The 20,896-nt window shown below is 45.3% G+C and overlaps 1 protein-coding gene across 8 annotated transcripts in view; it reads right to left on the reverse strand.

Moving 5' to 3' along the window:
- TLN2 (talin 2) overlaps positions 1-20,896 on the reverse strand; it is a 446,766-nt gene that overhangs the window by 375,676 nt on the left and 50,194 nt on the right. Inside the window, exon 1 of one of the 8 annotated variants that reach the window (XM_057543405.1) lies at positions 9,341-9,446. The exons of 6 other annotated variants lie outside the window; for them this stretch is intronic. The gene's annotated coding sequence lies outside the window, so the exon portion shown is untranslated. Of the gene's footprint in view, positions 1-6,932; positions 6,950-9,340; positions 9,447-20,896 lie in introns of those variants that run through there. One more of the 8 variants, XM_057543406.1, reaches the window with a different exon arrangement.

The following is a 20,896-nucleotide window of genomic DNA, read 5'->3' on the forward strand; positions in this document are numbered from 1 at the left end:
GACTCATCCAAAATAACTACCTCCCACCCCTCGGCTCTCCCCTTACTAGGCCTGCTCCTCTTGCTCCCAGCTGTTGGTCCAGGACTGGTGAAGAGCTTGGCCCCCAGTGGACTCCCAGGCACAATCTACTCCATGATTGAATGCCCTGGGAAAAGTAAATCAAAACCACATCTGAACTCTCACTCCTCAGAATAAATCCATCCGTGTCAAAATGCACGTACAAGAATATTCACATCGGCTTGTTTATAAGAGCCAGAATCTCGAAACTACCGAAATGTCCGTGAACAGAAGGATAGACGCTATGAATAAAAGGAATAAATACTAGACAACACTGGGAATGATAGGCCTGCAACTCACATGACAGCGTGGAAGCATCTCACAACCATCGCGCTGAACAAGAGCAACCAGAAACACATTTGCAGATTCCGTTTATAGAAAGTTCAAAGACAGGAAAAGTCAAGTCGACATAGCGACTACAAGGAGGAGGTAAAGTCACCATCAGGGGCATCTGGGATTCTGGCTCCATTCTTTCCAGATCTGGATGCAGGTTACACAGGTGTGCTCAGTTTATGAAAATTCATCAAGTTGTACATTTATGATTTGTGTACTTCTCTGTTCTATTTCAATGAAACTTCATCAAGATAACATCTGAAATAAACATGGGATTTTTTTTCTTAAAAGAGCCAACTAAAGACTGTTCTGTCACAAAGCCCAGCATCCTATACCCGGCCTTCCTCAGACGGGGTGCTATGGGCATGCAACACCAGCCCCCCTCTACACACACCTGGCACACTGTCCAGGTGCCGTGTGAATGCATCTAAGCCTTCCTGAGGCTCAAACCCACTAGGACACACTGCTATCTGCTACAATATTCTCCCTCCTCATAGTTCCAGAAATGCAAGACTGGGTCCTAATATTAGTGACTTTAGATGGAAACAGGTGACAGGAATCACCGCCTGCACAGACTGAATTTTTTTTTTTTTTTTTTTTTGGCTGCGTTGGGTCCTCACTGCTGCGCTCAGGCTTCTCCCTAGTTGTGGTGGGACTACTCTTTGCTGCGGTGCACGGGCTTCTCATTGCAGTGGCTTCTCTTGTTGCAGAGCACAGGCCCTAGAGCACGTGGGCTTCAGTAGTTGTGGCTCGCGGGCTCCAGAGCGCAGGCTCAAGTAGTTGTGGTGCTACAGGCTTAGTTGCTCCATGGCATGTGGGATCTTCCCAGACCAGGGATTGAACCCGTGTCCCCTGCACTGGCAGGCGGATTCTTAACCACTGCACCACCAGGGAAGTCACAGACTGAATGTTTGTGTCCCTCCCCCAAAATCCGTATGTTCTAATCCTAACCCCCAGTGTGATGGTATCAGGAGGTAGGGCATTTGGGAGGTGGTTAGGTCATGAAGATGGACCCCTTGTGAATGGGATTAGCGCCCTTATAAAAGGGGCCCCAGAGAGCTCCCTAGCTCCTTCTACCATATGAGGACTCAGCAAGAAGACAGCCATCTGTCTATGAACCAAGAAGCGGCTCTCACCAGACACTGAATCTGTTGGCGCCTTGATCTTAGACTTCCCAGCCTCCAGAACAGTGACACAAATTTCTGTTGTTTATAAGCCACCCAGTCTGTGGTACTGTCAGAGCAGCCCAAGTGGACTAAGACACATTCCCCGACAGTTACAGCATGTGGGCAGGCACGTGAGGCCACAACTCTGCTCAAAACCCAATGACCTGAGGCCCTGGGTCACGCCAGAAGAACAACAAACATGGGTCACCTGCTGTCTTTCTAGTAATTTCCTCTTTTTAAAGTGTTTCATGAAAATTGATCATTCGAGGGAAACTCCCCTCAGGCAGGAAAAAAACCGCCAATGAGTAACAAAGCAGTCGCCTCCTGGCTCAGTCCAAAGCTTAGGAGGGAAACAGCTAAATGGACCCAGGCCTACTATGATCAGGAGGACACACGGCTAGGACAGGATCAGCGGGAGAAGAGAGAACTGAGCCCACCCAGGACATCTACTGAGACTCAACCCGCAGTCAGTGACAGGTCTCCATATTCAAGGGCCCAAACCATAAATATTAGTCGGATCATGGTCCTACTGCCAACCTGCAAAACAGTTCACACTCTACTTGTCCGGCATACGTGTGCACATTCACTCATACACATCCACGCATGCGCGCACACACCCCTGCCTCAACTCGAATAAACTTCCCTCTGCTGAAAATTAATCTCACCAGATATTCCAGGCTTGAGGAATGGTGTACAGGTATACAGTTACTGATTTATAAAATACTTCCCCTTTTTGAATGAAGTACATTCCTATTTTGTCATCCTATCTGTGTGTCTGCCCTGGAAAGGTAGAAAGAACAGATCAATTGATCTCCATTTTAACTTTTTTTTTTTTTTTTAAACCAGACCCACTGTTTTCCAAACGTAGCCTGTGCCATGTGAATGAGCTGACCCCTGGGATGGGGGTTTCACTACCACGGCCCCCGCTCAGGTCCACTCGTCACTCGGAAGTTGGAGTGGGTGAGGGGGGCAGTAAGAAACCGCCTGGCTGAGTAAGTCCAGGCATTTGACCCTGCATCAAACTCACCTTTCTTCATCCTGTGGAACCCCTCCCCCACCTGGAGGTCTGCGAGATGCTCCAGGAATGGTACAGACGACCCAGAACCAGCCAGACACGGCTCTTTATTGACAATGAATCCGTGTGCCACTTCTCATTAGGCCCAGCTCAGAAGGAGAAATCAGAATCACAGAAGGACCCAGGGCCCCAAGGTGACAGGGACTGCAAACTTGCCAGTTCTAATTCCCATCTTAAGGAATGAGGGGAGGCGCGGAGAGAAAGGGGAAGGAGGCCCGGGCACAAGAGCAAGCTTTGTCCCCCATCGCCATCCCCAGGGGAGCCCTTGCCCAGCGGTGATGCCAGCAGAGTCACAACAGAGCTGGTCCGGGAGCTGCCGGGAATAAAGACCCCATTGTTGCCTCCTGTGAGGTTTCCAAAGCCCAAGAAACAGAAGCTAAGGCCTGACAACTGTCGGGGAGGAGCAGCGGGTCTGACCTGTCTCGTCACCATCATCTGAGGAAACATGTTACCAGTCGTCTGGCAAACCTACCTCCCCACAACGGCTCTTTACACCAGGATAGGTAGCTCAAGTCATGACAGGCCACGTGAAAGCACAGAGCAACAGGGACTCTGTCCTGGGTGGGCAGAGCAGGAGGTGACAAGTGAGAGACGGGCTAAAGGCGAGCAGAGAAGGGGGCCCAGTGGGACTTGGCCACCCTCCCTGCAACCCACCCAGGGCTCCTCCACCTGGTAACTGGCCCCCACAAAAGGTGCAGTCAAGCATTTACCTTTGCCTGTTCCCACACACCTTCCCTTTGTCAAGTCCCTCAAGCTTGTCATGGCCTTACCAGCTAGAGATGGCAAAAGGGCCAACACACACACTGGCCAGCTTCCTTCCCCTCCATATCCCCTACCCCTCAGTCCCAGCAGGATCCCTCCCTGGGCAGGGCCAACTCTCCCAAGGAAATGGGTCATTGGGAAAGGCTAGTCTACCAGTACGGCTGGACCCCCGAGTAAGATGGGGCCCAGCTCCCCTGCACAGTGATCCGGCCCTGCCTTAAAGAATTTGCAGCTCAAAAGTCCCCTGGAAACCCCAACGTGATCCCCCTTTACTAAAGGCAGACAGCACATGGGCAACCTAAGCAGCATGTCAAACACTCACAGATTTTAAGACTGAGTTCGTAAGCATGATGTCCTATCGTCAAATCCTCTCCTGCCCGAATCCCCATCCCATAGCCTAACGCTAGGAGGCCAAGGAGCCCTGTATGCCTTTCTTTCCTGCCAGAGGGCAGCAGGAGGGGACAGAGCTAGGGAGAACCTGGGCAGGGAGACCCTGTTCCAGACAGTACCCTGGGGTAATGCCAAGCCCCAGGAGCAGAAATGGCCATACGTGTCTGTACTTCCAGTCTCCTAGGGAGATCAGAGCCTCTGAAAACATACTATGTGATAAACCCTCGTACCCATCCCCAACCACTGGGAATCTAAAATTAGCCTGAAAAAGCATGCACTCAGCACCACCACGCCCCCAACCACTGCACCTGATAAGTGTCGCTACCCCCGCTCTGGCAATGACTTGTCTCGGGGAGTGCTATAAATACCACCTAAGCCGACCTGATGTGAATTATGAATACCAGGAATAGTTTCAGGGTTTCCAGGCACTGGCTATGCGGCAGGGGTGTCAGATTCAAAGTCGCCTGTGCAAGACGCAGACCCAGAGGACACACAATACCCTGCCTTCTAAATCACGGGGAGGATCCCCCCAGCAGAGCCACTCCCGTGTGGCTGATACCACTGCCGCCACCACCCCTCTAGAAATCCGATGAGATGCTCTTCACCTCTTGTCAAATGGCTCGGAAGTATGAGACTCGGGGACATAAGTAGTTTGAAGTTATAGATAAAGACAAGTAGGGTTTCAGCCTTCTTACATATTTAAATCTCACTCAGAGCCTTTAAGAAATGAGGCCCTTGTAAACAGAAGACTGGAGGGGAAGCAGGTATTGACTGGATGACCCTAGGTGGTTACTGTCTCCCTGCACCTGGCATCCAGAGGATGCTTAGTACATGTCTGTGGAATGACCTTCAGTTTGGGGGCTTTCAGGGGTTCACAACTGCAGAATCCTACCCCCCAGGAGCTGGGATGGCTGCACTGGCACAGATAAGGGAGCTTGCCAAAGAGCAGAAAGCCAGCCAGGCCCCTGGATTCCGTGAGAGATCAAGCCCTCGGCACGGGGAGCAGGCGCGGGGAAGGGACTGAGCTGGGAGGATAGAAGCCCAGGGATGTAGATACACGTACACATAGGAAACAGGAGTGATGGCCCAGAAGGAAAAGGCGGTATTCAGAGAGGAAAGGGAGAGAGGGTGTTAAGACAGAAGGAGAATAAACAGCAAAATGTGAAGGGCAGCCCGGGATGGAGCTGCGAGAATTGGCCCCCAAAGGGTTGGCAGAGGTCTTCCAGAACGGTGTTCTGCTCAGTGGTAGCTGTGGAAGTTGAGGAGCAAGGGCAAGAGGTATAGGTTATTCTTTTCTAAAGTTTGCCAACTGACATCTAACTTGACACTAGGCTAGTGGTGAAAAGAAAAATAATCACACCCCATCAGTTTACAGCTCCAGCCTTTTAACAACCTTTGTGCTACTCCTCTTAGTTCCTTCCATCCCTCCCATCCAGGATGCCCTCCCATCTGCTTTCCAACGTCTTACAGAACTTCCAAGGCTCAGCTGAGGCTGCGCCCCCAGGAACCCTTCTAAGCTCCCCAGCCCCCCATCGCTTCCACTCCCTGTTGGGTACCAGTCTCCTGATCTACAAATGGTAGTGACTGTGTGTCCCCCTCTCATCACAAACTCCTGAAGGCAGAGTCAAGGTCTCACTGCTTCCATATTTCTCTCAGCAGGTGCCCTAATCCTTTGCCCATGAGAGACCCTCCAAAAAGAACAGTAAATAAGACTGTTTTTTTTAAAACCAGTTCTTTTTCTCCCTCCTTCGATCGATTCTTTGTGCTTAGTAACAGACATAACTGCTCACACACCGTTCTGATGTCAAATATTTCCCCAGCATGTTTGATTCTGTCAGCCCCTCTGGAAGAACAGAAGCGGGCAGTGAATCTAAGGGGGGCATGGGGGGTGGAGGGAGAGAAGACAAGATGCTAGAGTTTCTCTCTTCTCTTTCCCAAGCCCCCCACCCCATCCCACATGGTCAGAGGAAGCCAGGGCCTTGGGAAGAATGCTCTGGAAGCATCTCTTCAAACCTTTATCCCAAGGAGTTCAGTCTTTACTAGGCTACCCCGGGTCATTCTTTCTCTGAAGGGCTGAAATAAAGGAAGCCAGCCTTCCAGAGTCTGAGTTAAACTAAAGACCTGGACTTAAATGCTCAGTACAAAACCCCTTTCCTGCCCAAGCCCTGCCCTCCCAGGGTCAAGACAAGGTCCCACAGAAGTGAGCCAGGAGGAGCCAGTGGGCCAGATACAGCACCCAACATTTGAAGCACTTGCCCTGAGCTGCCAGGGGCACCAACCCTAACCACCAGACCTAAAATTGATCCCACACCCCATGAAGGTATCCCCACCTGGGGTCCCCAAGTTCCCACCCAGGCTCCTGGCCAGAGAACCAGCAGCCCTGCAGGAGACAAGCACCCCCTCCAGGTGCCACTATAACCCCAGCTAACCACACTCCTCCAATAAGCCTAGAAGCTGCAAGTACAGCACATGAAAATGTCAACAGGGGGCTTCCCTGGTGGTGCAGTGGTTAAGAATCTGCCTGCCAGTGCAGGGGACACAGGTTCGAGCCCTGGTCCGGGAAGATCCCACATGCCGCAGAGCAACTAAGCCCACGCGCCGCAACTACTGAGCCTGCGCTCTTGAGCCCGCGAGCCACAACTACTGAGCCCACACACCACAACTACTGAAGCCCACACGCCTAGAGCCCGTGCTCCGCAACAAGAGAAGCCACCGCAATGAGAAGCCCACGCACCGCAAGGAAGAGTAGCCCCCGCTCGCCGCAACTAGAGAAAGCCCACGCTCAGCAATGAAGACCCAACACAGCCAAAAATAAATAAATAAAATAAAACATTTAAAAATGGAAGCATTTAAAAAAAAAAAAAAGAAAATGTCAAGGCCTGGTCTCCCCCATGTGTGAGGGCAGCAGTTGAAGCCCACTCTTGGGGTCCCAGAGGCCTCCCTTGGGCACCAACATTTGCTTGAGGACTGCTCTATAAACTGACATCAGTGGAAAGGAAACATCCGGACTACAATCACAGTAGAGTCATCGACTATGGCGTAGCCCCTCGGGAAATAAAAAAGGCGAAAATGAGCCACAAATTGCTAGGGTTTCAAAACCCCAAAATAAAGCGCATATGGCCTTTGCCGTAAACAAAGTTATCACGTACCCCGTGTCCTGGAAGTCTCAGGAGGCCTCTTCAGCAGGCAGCCCCCTCAGCTCGCCCATGAGGCCTGTGATCACACCTGTGGGAGGGCCTGGCCCCGTGGAGAACAGCACCAAACACTGATTTTTCTCCACCTACCCACCAGCAGCTCAGGAAGGGCTCACCGTTTGTAAACCCTGAAAACTATCATTTTCTGTCCTCCAAAACACTGGCTAGAAAGCAAACCAGCCCCAGGAATCTAAATCCCAGAGGGAGGGGATAAGTGCAAACAGCCACACAGCAAACACGGAGAGAGAAGGACTCAGCGCCAGCCTGACTTACTCAGAGCAATCAGCGTCAGTGGCGTTTTTGCTGAATTCTTACACAGAAGGCGGACTCCAAGTACCGCCAAAGAGAAGCAACCTGAGGACAGTTGACTGTTAAACAGGAAGGGACAAGAGGGAGACTTAGAATCAAGTTACCATTTTTCACACTATATAAAACCACTTCTCCACAGCTGGCTCCATCTGTCAGCAACAGAGACCACAGCCCAGGACAGGCATGCAGCGGGCCCTGGAGAATCCCTCATGACACACTCTCCCTGGATCCCTGCAAACTGTCAGGTATCCTAACACCTGCCAAGGAATAATAGACAACCATAGATTAGAGCTCCTACTTTTGGCACCTGCCATGCAGAGGTTGTATTTTGATCAGCAACAGGTACTTTCTGCCTCTTTACCTACAGACAGAATAGACAGGAGCTTATGCTATTACTATAAAAATCCTACTTTGAGGATTCAAGTTTCTAATATTCTATCAAAAGTACGTTGCCGGGCTTCCCTGGTGGCGCAGTGGTTGAGAATCTGCCTGCCGATGCAGGAGACACGGGTGCGAGCCCTGGTCTGGGAGGATCCCACATGCCGCGGAGCGACTGGGCCCGTGAGCCACAACTGCTGAGCCTGCGCGTCTGGAGCCTGTGCTCCGCAACAAGAGAGGCCATGACAGTGAGAGGCCCGCGCACCGCGATGAAGAGTGGCCCCCGCTCGCCACAACTGGAGAAAGCCCTCGCACAGAAACGAAGACCCAACGCAGCCATAAATAAATAAATAAATAAAATTTAAAAAATTAAAAAAAAAAAAAAAGTACGTTGCCAATGCCAAATCACCTCTGCCCTCCCATCAAATCAGCCTATCTCCTGAGATCTTCCTACCCAACTATCTGGCCTTTTACCCAAGAACCACTTTGTGTTCACCGCTGGGTTGCCCAGATTTGGCTAACAAAAATACAGGATACTTGGTTAAACGTGAATTGCAGGGAAACCAAATAATTCCTTAATACAAGTATGTCCCGTGCAACATTCACAACAGACTACTAATAAAATTATTCACTATTTATCTGAGACATAAATTCAACTTGGCAGCCTGTATTGTATCTGGCAACCCTAGTTCAACATTCTAGAGAAAATGCTGAAGGCTGAGAACAGCTGGAAGCAAACTTTGGGAGCCCCCAGCTGTCGGCTCATTCCGCACAGAGGATTAGCTGAAGCGGTACACTGGCCTTGCCACTCTGGACAACAAGGAAAAGCCGGGGGGGGAAGGGCGGGGAGACAGTCTCTACAGGACAGACAAGTCAAGACCATTCTCCTCTACTGACAGGACTTACTGAAAATATCAACATAGAAAAATGGGAACTTAAAACACACAAGCCAGACACAAAAGGACAAATATTTTATAATTCCTCTTATGAGGTACATAGATCCGTAGAGACAGGAAGTAGAATGGTGGTTGCCAGGGGCTAAGGGGAGGGGGGGAGAATGAGGAGTTACTGTGTAATGGGTACGGAGTTCCAGTTTGATGAAAAAGTTCTGGAGATGGATAGCGGCGATGGTTGTGTGACTACGTGAATGTACTTGCTGCCGCTGAACTGTACATTTAAATGTTATGTATATTTTACAACTTTTTTTTTTTTTTTTTTTTAACTAGCCAATTTTCTCCTTGTTTCCAGTTTAGCTAGGTTTTTCCCTCCTTTATGTCTAATTCATCTCTAACTTCATGGAATAGGTATTCGCTGCTAAGAATCTCACAGTGTACGAGGAAATCCCATCAGCCAGACACGGATGAAAATCAAGACCGGGGGGGATGCTGGTCCTTACACCCATCTGGTCCCGTCCACCCAGGCCTCCCAAGTCCCCGCAGACTTGTCCTTCTCCCTCTGTGTTCTACGGGCCTTGTCATCGTCCTACACTCGGCCTTCAACAGGCTTTAGAAACCTTCCAGGAACAGAACTCAAGAGAGTCAAGAAAGCTCATCTCCACGGGCATCAGGGAGGCCTCCGGGCTGGGGGAAGCAGGGGATTTAGGCCTCACACCATCTCTGCAGTTGGAACACTTCTCTTTTCTGAGAGAGCAACCAGTCCCGGGGCCCTGAACTCACCTTCAGGCGAATGAAAAAGCCAAACAATGCGTGAAGGCCAATGAAGGGAGAAAAACCAAGTTTGATTCCTTTAAGAAAGGGTTCTTTCCCATCCGCTCACACAGTGATGTCACACACGCATGCATCTCGACTCTGGAGGCTCCAGACCAGCAGTCACTTCAAACAACCACCTGGTGTAAAGTTGCAGGTCACCTGCCTTGGAGAGGTTAGACAAAGAGATTCGGGGACTTCAGAAATGGCTCTGACATGTACAGTTAAAAAGTAAAACCCAGACAGAGTCAAGGGTGAGAAAGTATTCTTGAAGCCCACAAACCTATGAAAGGGTCCAAAGGTTGGCTGGAGACAGCAGTGACCCTCGCTCAGCCCTGCTCAGTCCCTGGCCTGGTCATCAGGGCTGTGTAGACTTCTCCCCCCAGGAACCCGGATTCTCCTCAGCTCTTACTCGCCCCATCTGACCCTGACCTGGCCAGATGGCTAAGCAGCCACACTGACCCCTCACACCGCACACCAGACCCCGGGGAAGACGGAGGCACACACGGGTGGGTTTGAAGCAGGGGTTCCCTTACCTACCTGAGCCTCGGAATCACACCAGGGATTCCCGCTCTACCCCACCCCATCCCGATTCCACTCTCCACCTACTGCAGGGCCCAGGGATCACCAGGTTTGGCAAGTACCCCAGGCAATTCCAAAGGAAGGGAATCCTCAGACCACACACAAAACACAGAGGCAAGATCTGAGCTTTAAAAAATAAATGTTAGGAGGACTATATACTGATACATGAGAATGCTCACAATATAATGTTAGGTGGGAAAAAAAAAAAGCTGAACACCCAACTTCATATCCTGGGGGTGTAAGTTGAATATTTATATACATATTGAACTTGTTCCCAAGTTAACTAAGGAATAATAAGTCTTTCTTCTATAAAGATGGTGATTTTGAGATACCATCAACTTCTGAATTTGCCTGCTAACTCAGCTGTGCTCATAATATTCCAGCGCCCCTGAGCGATGCCAGTTTCCTGTCTCCTCGCCATCTGAGAGTAGGATCTGGATTCGAAGGGAAGAGAGTGGTTAGTTGGGAGAAGAGGGTTCCAGGCCAGGGGTCTTTTCGGATTCAGAGCTGAAGGGTGAGGGCTCCAAAGACACCCTGAGAGGTCTGCTGGGAAGCTGCCTGGCCAGAGCAGAGATTCTGCAGGAGACGGTAGAAAATAACATTAGACAGGTGAGTTGGGGTCCAGCTACAGATGCAACTGGGGCCACTTGAGCAGCACTGGAGCCGTAACACACAATTAACTATGTGGGAGAACTTGACAGGGAATCCAAATCCTTTTTACAACCAGGACAGGGAAGAAACAGCAAGAAGGAAATGAGGGGGGGTGGGGGGGAGGGGGGAGGGGAGTAGTGATTAAGTCAGAAAATATAGACCAACAATCATCCTTTGACTATGAATATTAAGCCTGGAAACCCAGCCACCTCCCAACTTTCTCTTGTCCTTACTATGCATAACCGTGACAGAGGTTCTTTTTCTCTTTGTTTTTTGAAGGGAACTGGGACTGGTCCTGATACAGCAGTAACTGTGATTTCTAAACTCCCCTATTTTCTGCCAGCTCACCTGCTATTCAAGCATCTACCTCAGCTCCTGGAAGGGGAGGGACGAGTGAAAAGGAAGATGCCAGCATCAGGACCAAAGTCTGGCACAGACCATCCTTCAGAAGCAAAGGATTCCAGCTGCGCACAAGACTTCCACAGACCCCTTCATAAGAAACTACAGTACCAGGCACCTCCACTTATAACCATCCATGTGGCCTGCCTCCTTTAAGAGCTGATCTATCTCTAAAGCTTCTCTTGGCAAGTTAAGCCACTTTATTTCAGGCCTTGAAAACCAATGCTCAGTGACACACTATTTTTCCTACTGTCAAAGAATTTAATACCCAGCATTCAGTATTTTATATTAAAATTGGTTATTTTTGCTACACATCAAAAGCCAGTTCCCCCCTAAAACTGCAAAGCTGAGACACCACACCAAGGGATGCAAAAAGCAGCAGCCAGTTGCCCTGTAAAATTATGCCAATAATACCCTCTCTCCCTGGAGAGAGAAAGAAGCCCCCTAGACAAATAAAGGAGAAGAAACCGGAAGAGAATGCTCCATCTTAGTCGTCTGTTAATAGGATAAGTTGCATGTTAACATTTCAAATTAGGTCAGAACTTGGGTTCTGGTATTGGGCTTTTAAAGTACTTTCTTGTTTCATATTTGGAATAACAGATTGGTGAGTCTAGAGACTCCTCGTTGAATTATTACTCCTAACAACCAAAGCTTATTTCTAATATTTTGTATCTCAGTTACAGAGTCTGCTGCCCTTAAAAAAAAAAAAAAAAATTAAAAAAAAATCTGTGATTAAAAATAAGCTGCACCATATGATTGAAACATAAATGTCTTTTCCTCCAATGGATTTCAAGTGTTTTAGCCTTTAATCAGAAGTGGTCAACCTCTCATCTCATTGTAACGAATAATTCCTCATAGGTTTTAGGCAAGAAACTCATGACAGAGAAGGCACTAGAGGGAAGAGCAGACACACAACAGAATAAACCAAATGAAGAGGAGAGGCCCCTCCCAGCCTGCCCACTGCAAGTCTCATTCTTCCCTCCCTGGATCGCTCTAATATGATCATGCATTCCTGTAACTACATTTGCAAATGAGTGACTCAATTCAATAACTGCTACCTAATTCTATCAAGACTTGGGATGTACTTGTTTGAGGGAAGCTACATGGAATTAGGGCTTTAACAACTAGGAACTCTGTTGTTCTTCACTGCTGTGAGCCTATAGTCTATAGCACTGGGGTCTCCCAAGCCCTCCCCAGGGCATCTCTGGACCCAAAGGGTCTAATAGAATCTAATGTAAGGTGAATATATAGGCTCAGTGGGCCCAACCAGAGATAGGCGCCCAAGTTCAACTCCTAAATCCATGGCCTTGGGGCAGGCTAAAAGTACAGATTCCTGGGCCCCTCTGGAGGATTCTACATCAGTAGCCCTGGGGAGGGGCAGCCCCGGGTGACTCAGTACAGCCAGTCCCTGGGCCAGCCTCAGTTCAATCCTGGCTCACTGTGGATAAGCAGTAGCCAAGCTCTATTTTGGTGCCAGGAGTCCCTCACAATAGCACATTGGCAAAGTATGAAGCTGGAAATCAGCTTGTTGCTATTGGATATAACTGGAACAAAAATAGAAAGGCACTGGAGTGAGGGGTGGTAGGAAGTGAGTTTCCCCCAATACCCTCAGGGGATTTGGAACTTGAGAGGAGTTAATTCTGTCAAAGGAGCACTTCCAAGAAGGACGACTAAGCCTGAGAGACTTTGAAGAAAGGGTTAGGGGTCCTTTGTCCTTCCAGTCACTTGGCTTGACAACTCAACCATAGGCTTTTTCCATGTATTTCCCTGGCCATCCAGCTTGAAGCCACCTCTGCCCACTTTAAACTCCTAATGTACATCGTTAATACAACTTCCCAGATTGCATTCCATTCCATTAGTGAATAGTCCATAATCTTCAAAGAAAATGAAGGGCTTCTTGGACAATAAAGTCTGGGAAACCAAAGATTATGCAGATGTGTATTCATTATGGAGATTATGATTCTGAGGTCTTTAATAAACTGTTTAATTTTATTTGACCTATTCTAAATGCAACTGACCTAGGAACCTATTTGTCGAGGAAAACCTATTACCATCTTGCAAAACTGAAGATCTAAGAAGATGTTGGGAAATGCTGAGCTATCCCATTCCTCCAGTAACTAATTACATCACATCTTATAGTTTGCTATTTAACTGACTTGAATGGTTATTTAATCTTTTGTTACTTAGCTCTGTATGCGTTTGGGTATTATCTTAAATAGAACGTTCATTTGAGCTAGGATCATGTCTTACATGTCTTGAATTTCCAGCAGCCCCCAGTCCACCCCCTGTATAGTAGAGATACCCTCAAGAAATTCTTTAAAGTGTTACATCTGATGTTATAAACCACATGTGTCATAGAATACACAATTTTTAAAACCTCAAATCGAGGTTCCACTTATATATGTATATGTATACTAAAGCCCACAGATTTAAAAAGGATTGTCCAAAGTCATAAAAAGTTAATCAAAGAACCATGACAAGAACCCAGGTCTTCCAACTCCTTAGCTAGTCTACCTTCTGTAATTTCAAGAAGCCTTAACCTTCCAGGATCCAGCTGGTTTTCCAGCAGGTAAATGAATAAAGGGTATTCCAGTGATATAAATACCCCAGGATGCATGACACAAACATACCAAGTATAGAAGAACTAAAGCAAACAAAATCCGAGAGGCTCTGTACAGCTGAGGAGGACTCTGAAGGAGGTGACAGCTTGAGGCTATCGCAGATAGCACTCCCAGAAGCTGAGACAAGTCCTTCCTTGAAGCTGCGTGGCTGACAGGGTCTTAGTACTCCGGCCGGGTGTCAGGCCTGAGCCTCTGAGGTGGGAGAGCCGAGTTCAGGACATTGGTCCACCAGAGACCTCCTGGACCCACGTAATATCAATTGGCGAGAGCTCACCCAGAGATCTCCGTCTCAATGCTAAGACCCAGCTCACTCAACAAGTTCCAGTGCTGGACACCCCATGCCAAACAACTAGCAAGAGAGGAACACAACTCCACCCATTAGCAGAGAGGCTGCCTAAAATCATACTAAGTTCACAGACACCCCAAACACACCACCAGATGCGGTCCTGCCCACCAGAAAGACGAGATCCAGCCTCATCCACCAGAACACAGGCACCAGTTCCCTCCACCAGGAAGCTTACACAACCCACTAAAACAACCTTACCCACAGGGGGCAGACACCAAAAACAATGGGAACTATGAACCTGCAGCCTGTGAAAAGGAGACCTCAAACACAGTAAGTTAAGCAAAATGAGAAGACAGAGAAACACACAGCACATGAGGGAGCAAGGTAAAAACCCACCAGATGAAACAAATGAAGAGGAAATAGGCAGTCTACCTGAAAAAGAATTCAGAGTAATGATAGTAAAGATGATCCAAAATCTTGGAAATAGAATGGAGAAAATACAAGAAACGTTTAACAAGGACCTAGAAGAACTAAAGAGCAAACAAACAATGATGGACAACATAATAAATGAAATTAAAAATTCTCTAGAAGGAATCAATAGCAGGATAACGGAGGCAGAAGAAAGGATAAGTGACCTGGAAGATAAAACAGTGGAAATAACTACTGCAGAGCAGAATAAAGAAGAAAGAATGAAAAGAATTGAGGACAGTCCCAGAGACCTCTGAGACAACAGTAAACGCACCAACATTTGAATTATAGGGGTCCCAGAAGAAGAAGAGAGAAAGAAAGGGACTGAGAAAATATCTGAAGAGATTATAGTTGAAAACTTCCCTAATATGGGAAAGGAAATAGCCAATCAAGTCCAGGAAGTGCAGAGAGTCCCATACAGTATAAATCCAAGGAGAAACAAGCCATATTAATCAAACTGTCAAAAATTAAATACAAAGAAAAAAATATTAAAAGCAGCAAGGGAAAAGCAACAAATAACATACAAGAGAACCCCCATAAGGTTAACAGCTGATCTTTCAGCAGGAACTCTGCAAGCCAGAAGGGACTGGCAGGACATATTTAAAGTGATGAAAGGCAAAAACCTACAACCAAGATTACTCTACCCAGCAAGGATCTCATTCAGATTGGATGGAGAAATTAAAACTTTACAGACAAGCAAAAGTTAAGAGAATTCAGCACCACCAAACCAGCTTTACAACAAATGCTAAAGGAACTTCTCTACGCAGGAAACACAACAGAAGGAAAAGACCTAAAATAACAAACCCAACACAATTAAGAAAATGGTAATAGGAACATACATATCAATAGTTACCTTAAAGGTAAATGGATTAAATGCTCCAACCAAAAGACGCAGACTGGCTGAATGGATACAAAAACAAGACCCATACATATGCTGTCCATAAGAGACCCACTTCAGACCCAGGGACACATACAGACTGAAAGTGAAGGGATGGAAAAAGATATTCCATGCAAATGGAAATCAAAAGAAAGCTGGAGTAACAATTCTCATATCAGACAAAATAGACTTTAAAATAAAGACTGTTACAAGAGACAAAGAAGGACACTACATAATGATCAAGGGATCAATCCAAGAAGAAGATATGACAATTGTAGATATTTATGCACCCAACATAGGAGCACCTCAATACATAAGGCAAATGCTAAAAGCCATAAAAGGGGAAATCGACAGTAACACAATAATAGTAAGGGACTTTAACACCCCACTTTCACCAATGGACAGATCATCCAAAATGAAAGTAAATAAGGAAACACAAACTTTAAATGACACATTAAACAAGATGGACTTCATTGATATTTATAGGACATTACACCCAACAACAATAGAATATACTTTCTTCTCAAGTGCTCATGGAACATTCTTCACGATAGATCATATCTTGGGACACAAATCATGCCTTGGTAAATTTAAGAAAATTGAAATCATATCAAGTATCTTTTCCAGCCACAACGTTATGAGACTACATTCAATTACAGGAAAAAATCTGCAAAAAATACAAACATATGGAGGCTAAACAATACGCTACTAAATAACCAAGAGATCACTGAAGAAATCAAAGAGGAAATCAAAAAATACCTAGAAACAAATGACAATGAAAACACGACGACCCAAAACCTATGGGATACAGCAAAAGCAGTTCTAAGAGGGAAGTTTATAGCAATACAATCCTACCTCAAGAAATAAGAAAAATCTCAAATAAACAACCTAACCTTACACCTAAAGCAATTAGAGAAAGAACAAAAAAAACCCCCAAACTTAGCAGAAGGAAAGAAATCATAAAGATCAGATCAGAAATAAATGAAAAGAAATGAAGGAAACGATAGCAAAGATCAATAAAACTAAAAGCTGGTTCTTTGAGAAGATAAACAAAATTGATAAACCATTAGCCAGACTCATCAAGAAAAAAAAGAAAGAAGACTCAAATCAACAGAATTAGAAATGAAAAAGGAGAGGTAACAACTGACACTGCAGAAATACAAAGGATCATGAGAGATTACTACAAGCAACTCTATGCCGATAAAATGGACAACCTGGAAGAAATAGACAAATTCTTAGAAATGCACAACCTGCCAAGACTGAACCAGGAAGAAATAGAAAATATAAACAGACCAATCACAAATGTTGAAATTGAAACTGTGATTAAAAATCTTCCAACAAACAAAAACCCAGGACCAGATGGATTCACAAGCGAATTCTATCAAACATTTAGCGAAGAGCTAACACCCATCCTTCTCAAACTCTTCCAAAATATAGCAGAGGGAGGGACACCCCCAAACTCATTCTACGAGGCCACCATCACCCTGATACCAAAACCAGACAAAGATGTCACAAAGAAAGAAAACTACAGACCAATATCACTGATGAATATAGATGCAAAAATCCTCAACAAAATACTAGCAAACAGAATCCAGCAGCATATTGAAAGGATCATACACCATGATCAAGTGGGGTTTCTCAGGAATGCAAGGATTCTTCAATATATGCAAATCAATAAATGTGAAACACCAAATTAACAAATTGAAGGAGAAAAACCATATGATCATCTCAATAGGTGCAGAAAAAGCTTTTGACAAAATTCAATACCATTTATGATAAAAACCCTCCAGAAAGTAAGCATAGAGCAAACATTTACCTCAACATAATAAAGGCCATATATGACAAGCCCACAGCCAACATCGTTCTCAATGGTGAAAAACTGAAACCATTTCCACTAAGACCAGGAACAAGACAAGGTTGCCCACTCTCACCACTATTATTCAACACAGTTTTGGAAGTTTTAGCCACAGCAAGCAGAGAAGAAAAATAAATAAAAGGAATACAAATTGGAAAAGAAGAAGTAAAACTGTCACTGTTTGCAGATGACATGATACTACACACAGAAAATCCTAAAGATGCCACCAGAAAACTACTAGAACTAATCAATGAATTTGGTAAGGTTGCAGGATACAAAATTAATGCACAGAAATTTCTTGCATTCTATACACTAATGATGAAAAACCTGAAAGAGAAATTAAGGAAACACTTCCATTTACCAATGCAACAAAAAGAATAAAATACCTAGGAATAAACCTACCTAAGGAGACAAAAGACCTGTATGCAGCAAACTATAAGACACTGATGAAAGAAATTAAAGATGATACAAACAGATGGGGAGATATACCATGTTCTTGGATTGGAAGAATGAACATTGTGAAAATGACTATACTACCCAAAGCAATCTACAGATTCAATGCAATCCCTATCAAACTGCCAATTGCATTTTTCACAGAACTAGAACAAAAAATTTCACAATTTGTATGGAAACACAAAAGACCCCAAATAGCCAAAGCAATCTTAAGAAAAACAGAGTTGGAGGACTCAGGCTCCCCGACTTCACAGTGTACTACAAAGCTACAGTGATCAAGACAGTACGGTACTGGCACAGAAACAGAAATACAGATCAGTGGAACAGGATAGAAAGCCCAGAGATAAACCCACGCACATATGGTCACCGTATTTTTTATAAAGGAGGCCAGAATATTACAATGGAGAAAAGACAGCCTCTTCAATAAGTGGTGATGGGAAAACTGGACAGCTACATGTAAAGGAATGAAATTAGAACACTCCCTAACACCATACACAAAAATAAACTCAAAATGGATTAAAGGCCTAAATGTAAGGCCAGACACTATCAAACTCTTAGAGGAAAACATAGGCAGAACACTCTATGACATAAATCGCAGCAAGATCCTTTTTGACCCACCTCCTAGAGAAATGGAAATAAAAACAAAAATAAACAAATGGGTCATAATGAAACTTAAAAGCTTTTGCACAGCAAAGGAAACCATAAACAAAATGAAAAGACAACACTCAGAATGGGAGAAAATATTTGCAAATGAAGCAACTGACAAAGGATTAATCTCCAAAATATACAAACAGCACATGCAGTTCAATATCAAAAAACCAAACAGCCCAATCCAAAAATGGGAAGAACTAAATAGACATTTCTCCAAAGAAGACATACAGATTACCAACAAACACATGAAAGGATGCTCAACGTCACTAATCATTAGAGAAATGCAAATCAAAACTACAATGAGGGAGCTTCCCTGGTGGCACAGTGGTTGAGAATCTGCCTGCCAATGAAGGGGACACGGGTTCGAGCCCTGGTCTGGGAAGATCCCACATGCCGCGGAGCAACTAGGCCCGTGAGCCACAACTACTGAGCCTGCGCGTCTGGAGCCTGTGCTCCGCAACAAGAGAGGCCACGATAGTGAGAGGCCTGAGTACCACGATGAAGAGGGGCCCCCACTCGCCGCAACTAGAGAAAGCCCTCGCACAGAAACGAAGACCCAACACAGCCATAAATAAATAAATAAATAAATAAATAAATAAATAAAAATTAAAAATAAAAAAAATAGCAAAAGACAACTTTATAAAAAAAAAAAAAACTACAATGAGGTATTCTCTCACACCAGTCAGAATGGCCATCATCAAAAAATCTACAAACAATACATGCTGGAGAGGGTGTGGAGAAAAGGGAACCCTCTTGCACTGTTGGTGGGAATGTAAATTGATACAGCCACTATGGAGAACAGTATGGAGGTTCCTTAAAAAACTAAAAACAGAACTACCATATGACCCAGCAATCCCACTACTGGGCATATACCCTGAGAAAACCATAATTCAAAAAGAGTCATGTACCACACTGTTCATTACAGCACTGTTTACAATAACCAGGACATGGAAGCAACCTAAGTGTCCATGGACAGATGAATGGATAAAGAAGACGTGGCACATGTATAGAATGGAATGTTACTCAGCCATAAAAAGAAACAAAATAGTTATTTGTAGTGAGGTGGATGGACCTAGAGTCTGTCATAAAGAGTGAAGTAAGTCAGAAAGACAAAAACAAATGCCATATGCTAACACATATACATGGAATCAAAAAAAAAACAAAAAACAAAAACATGGTTCTGAAGAACCTAGGGACAGGACAGGAATAAAGCCACAGAAGTAGAGAATGGACTTGAGGACATGGGGAGGGGGGAGGGTAAGCTGAGACGAAGTGAGAGAGTGGCATGGACATATATACCCTACCAAACGTAAAATAGATAGTGGGAAGCAGTCGCATAGCACAGGGAGATCAGCTCATGCTTTGTGACCACCTAGAGGGGTGGGACAGGGAGGGTGGGAGGGAGACGCAAGAGGGAGGAGATATGGAGATATATGTATATGTATAGCTGATTCACTTTGTTATACAGCAGAAACTAACACACCATTGTAAAGCAATTATACTCCAATAAAGATGTTTTAAAAAAAAAAAAATTCAAGAAATACCAGAGGTGCTAAATAGAAGTTAAGCACTCTTGGAAGATTCCACAATGCTTATTCGAAGTTTAAGCCTTCAGAGCTCAGTATCAAGAGTATGAAGAACGACTATGACATTTGCAATTTGTAGAGCTAAATAAGACACTTGACTGTCGTCTACTGGAACATCACATTAAGCATTTCAACGTTTACTTCTTACAGAGCTACCTTTATACATGTAAGGCCTGATTATATTCAGACAAAAGCTACTTAAGGGTGTAAGAGTGTGTTTGTGTCTTGTGCACGTGTACTTGTTCCTAAAGATGTCCAATGATGAAATCGTGACACCTCTCAATCCTCCACTAGCCTCAAAGTAACATGGATTCAACCCTAGCATATATCATATATATATATGTATATGTGTGTGTGTGTGTGTGTATATGTATATATATATATATATATATATATATATATATATATATATATATTGGAACCACTTGAGAGGCTGAGGGGAGGGGTATTATCTGCTAATGCAGAATCAAGACCTCCAAAGGTGGAAGTCTCAGCACTTTAGAAAGCCACAGGTGATGCTGACCCACAGATACAGATAAGAACTACAGCTCTGGAGGCCTGGGGTCAGCTGTCTCATTTGCAGGGACTGCCTGCCCCATGGGCATTTCAACACATCCAGTTCTACTCCTAAAGGTCAATTCCTCCAGCAAAGCCTCCCTGACCCCTGGCTTCCCCAAGCCCACCATTCTCTCTCCTGTCCCAGAATCTCTCAGTGCTTGACTACAGCTGACAGCGAGCATTCTCCTGGTAAGGCCGTGATACATGTAACTGTAATTTTGTTAAAGCATTCATTGTGCTTCTTTGTACTTTTTAGTTCCTCACTAGGGCCCAGCCGTTCTCAGCCGATGCACTGCAGATAACAGGCAATGCTGCACGAGCTGGTTCTGTTTCTACCCTTTCCACCCCACTCAATAATGCATATTAGAAACCATACAAGGGGAAACAATCTTATTCCAGGAATCACCTTGCTTTCCAGTAGGTCATCCAGAAGTATAGTGCCTTAACAAGTAATTAGTAGCAAATCACTTGAACACGGCTCACAATTGATTATGACACAGCAGAAAGTTAGGACACTAGGGTCAAGAACTGTTGACTTA

The sequence above is a fragment of the Balaenoptera acutorostrata genome, chromosome 3, assembly GCF_949987535.1.
Source record: "Balaenoptera acutorostrata chromosome 3, mBalAcu1.1, whole genome shotgun sequence".
In the NCBI taxonomy this organism is placed as follows: Eukaryota; Metazoa; Chordata; class Mammalia; order Artiodactyla; family Balaenopteridae; genus Balaenoptera; species Balaenoptera acutorostrata.